General features: G+C 43.9%; 1 protein-coding gene and 1 long non-coding RNA gene across 4 annotated transcripts in view; both read right to left on the bottom strand.

Annotated features, from left to right (window-relative positions):
• Pmfbp1 (polyamine modulated factor 1 binding protein 1) overlaps positions 1-585 on the bottom strand; it is a 49,891-nt gene extending 49,306 nt beyond the window's left edge. The window contains exon 1 of one of the 3 annotated variants that reach the window (XM_031341369.1): positions 447-585. The gene's annotated coding sequence lies outside the window, so the exon portion shown is untranslated. Of the gene's footprint in view, positions 1-125; positions 314-446 lie in introns of those variants that run through there. The other 2 variants (XM_031341371.1, XM_031341370.1) reach the window with 2 other exon arrangements.
• A 959-nt stretch (positions 586-1,544) lies between these two features.
• Positions 1,545-3,293, bottom strand: part of LOC116068037 — a 7,457-nt gene continuing 5,708 nt past the window's right edge. Inside the window, exon 2 of the long non-coding RNA XR_004109412.1 lies at positions 1,545-2,180. This is a non-coding gene — a long non-coding RNA (uncharacterized LOC116068037). The remainder of the gene's footprint in view (positions 2,181-3,293) is intronic.

Here is a 3,293-nt window from a genome sequence, read left to right as displayed (position 1 = left end):
CACACAGGATGTACGTGACCTATTCCCATAGTAACTTGAGGGTTGGGGACGGGACAAGAAGTACTAATATCCCCATCACCTAGAGAAGGAAGGAAACTTAGGCCCAGAGAGGTTAAGTAGCTTACCCAAGGTCACAAAGGCTCTCTTACTACTCCATAAAGCGTGCCCACTCATTTTACCACTACGACCATGAAATGTCCAATGATAGGACTTGTTTTTGAAGCACAGCTTGCCATGGTGGGGATGATAAAGATAGAAATCTTGTAAAGTACTGAGAATTATCTCTATTAAAAAGCTTCCAGTGAAACCAAAGATGGCCGCACATGTACTGGTGTGTAAGTACAGGATGATGCGGTTGAGGTCACAATGCACTGAACTTACTAAAATAATCTTAATCATTATGTTTGTAACTATAGGGCTGGAGGGAATTTCCCCCAAGCACTTACCTGCAGAATGGTTCCAAGAATGAGAAGCCACCAAATACTCATTCTTTGTAATAAGCTACATCCCCCATCTTGTAATAAGCCAAGAAGAAAGAATGGCTATGAGGTGTGGAACTTGGAATGTTTTATGGAGCTGCATTCTGTTTTTCTGCATTCTGGGTCCTCTTACATCTTCGTGCACAGAGATGCATCATGGGAATGATGACCTCATTCCACCTTATCTGGCTGTTGGGTGATTTCACACCAACCAACCCCAACTCTCAACAGCTTAAAACAAGAAGGGTTACCTTTTACTGGTGTGAATCGTATGGAACTCTGCCCCACGTTGTCCTTACCTGGCTTTTTATTTTCCTCAGTTAGTGGAACCCCTATTATCTAGTATGTGGTCTGTTGCCATGATGGCAGACAGGTATCATGGTGACTGACATATATACTGGTCCATAAAGTGGAAGTGGATCATTTCACTTCTACTCACCATTCCCTGGTCCAAACAAATTTCATGACCACACCTAACTTCCTTTGATCTCCAAAGGGGATATTAGCGAATGTCACAAATAATTTCCACACTAGGCAAGCCAAAAAAGATTAAAACCATGTGAGTCGTGTCCCATCAGAAGGCCTCATCTCTCTGAGCCCTCAACTTTGCCTCTGGAGATAAAGATGCTCTAGGAAGTGACTTGACTGGTCTGTCCTCACTCTCAACTTCACCTTGCTGCTCTGTCTTGACAAGAACCTTTATTTGGTAGGAACTATAAACTTGGTCTGACCATCACACACTAAAAAATGTGTTCTTGAGAATGATGTTTCTCTTCAGGAAAGTCCACGGGGTCACCAGCAGATGATCCTCAAAAAAATCACATCTAAAATTAGGCAGGAAGAAAAACCCTCACAAATACTTTCCTAGATTGCCTTCGTTTCAAAGAGTATTTTGAAGGGAAATTAGAAGGCATTGGTTTCATTATTCCCATGAAATATATCAGACTGTAGCAATTAAAAGGTCAGAGGAAACAGTAACAGAATTTTGTCCCACAAGGAAGACACAGGACTCCTGTGAGTTATTTGCCATAATGGTGGTGGGCAGTTTGGAAGTACTTACGGTTGAGAGGAAGGAAGGGTTGTATGGCACATTCTAGAGGCACTTGATGTAATGTTTGCTAGGTAGATAAGAGACAACATAGAGGGAGGTTCGTACTCCAGAAGTAATCACCTGGAACTTTCATAACGCCCTTTTAGGCAAATGGCTGACAGTCAGAAGGACTGTTTATGCAGAAGGAGATTCATCCCAGAGGAAATAGGATAGTCCACCAGATCCCTGGTTACTGCTCTTTTGGACCTAAGACTTTGTCAATGTCAGCTCTTCTCAAGCCCTTGGCTTTGTGTCTTTGTCTCTCATGTCTCTGTTGAGCCCATCGCTTCTTCATGCCTCATCTGTTACATTCACCCAGGGAACTGGTTTCTCCATTTCAAAGTCTTGGCATCTGTTCTAAGTGTTTTTCTTGGTGACAGCTGTGCCCAAGGGAAAAATGATTCGTTGTTGAAATAAAAACTTAGAGGCCCATGACAATGGACTGGTAGGTAAAAGCAGTTGTCATGCAAACCTGATGACTGGCGTTTGGCCCCTGGAACCCATGTTAAGAAAGAAAACAGCTGGATAAAGGGGTGCACAACTGCAATCCCAGGACACCTATGGTTAGGTAAGACAGCTGGAAGGTTCTGGAGCAGCTAGCTGGGAGCATGCTACAAGAGAAACAAGAGAAACCCTGTCACAACAAGTAGAAGGTAAAGGCTGACCAAAAAACGAAGGTTGTCTTGGGTCCTCTACACACATGGCATGGCATGCATGCAAGTATATTTGAACATGTAGTTTCATGCACACACATATACACACATGCACACACAAATAAATAAAACCTTAGATATTCTAGTCATGCTTGGTTCCCCCATCAGCCCTTTCTCAGAGCACTAATATATGCATGCAAGAAGCAATACTTTCTCCCACTTAGCTATGAACTCAGGTGGAAAAGGAAAAAAAAAATCTAGTTTTCATGGCACAGTCTTTTTATTGTGCTCCATTCTACCACACAACAGAAATATAGTCTTAGTTATTTCTAAGAAAGTGTCATTTTGGGGCTGGTGAGATGGCTCAGCAGTTAAGAGCACTGACTGCTCTTCTGAAGGTCCTGAGTTCAAATCCCAGCAACCACATGGTGGCTCACAACCATCTGTAATGAGATCTGATGCCCTCTTCTGGAGTGTCTGAAGACAGCTACAGTGTACTAACATGTATTAAATAAATAAATCTTTAAAAAAAAAAAAAGAAAGTGTCATTTTTTAAAGGATTTATTTATTTTTATGTGCATGAGTACACTGTAGCTGTACAGATGGCCGTGAGCCATCATGTGGCTGCTGGGAATTGAACTCAGGACCTCCGCTTGTTCTGGCCCTGCTTGCTCCAGTGTAATACACTGTAGCTGTCTTCAGACCCACCAGAAGAAGGTTTCAGATCTCATCACCGATGGTTGTGAGCCACCATGTGGTTGCTGGGATCCGAACTCAGGACCTTCGGAAGAGCAGTCAGTGCTCTTACCCGCTGAGCCATCTTGCCAGCCTCAAGAAAGTATCATTATTATCAGGTAAAAATGAAATCATCTCCTTCCAGTCTGTCTGGGCTGGGGTCCAGAGCAGACCTTGGGCACATGCTCCGCAGCCAGTCCCACAACACCCAGAGGAAGCTCCACTCCCAGGCGCTCTGACACACCCGGGATTAGAGGTGAGCAGGAATCAACATCTGTCCCAACACTGGGAGTAACTGGGTCCAGCGGGACCAGGCACACAGGAACTCCGCCAGCC

This window comes from Mastomys coucha, unplaced genomic scaffold (genome assembly GCF_008632895.1).
Source record: "Mastomys coucha isolate ucsf_1 unplaced genomic scaffold, UCSF_Mcou_1 pScaffold22, whole genome shotgun sequence".
NCBI lineage: Eukaryota > Metazoa > Chordata > Mammalia > Rodentia > Muridae > Mastomys > Mastomys coucha.
The sequence above is the reverse complement of the archived record's forward strand: the minus strand, read 5'-3'. Positions and strand labels throughout refer to the sequence as shown.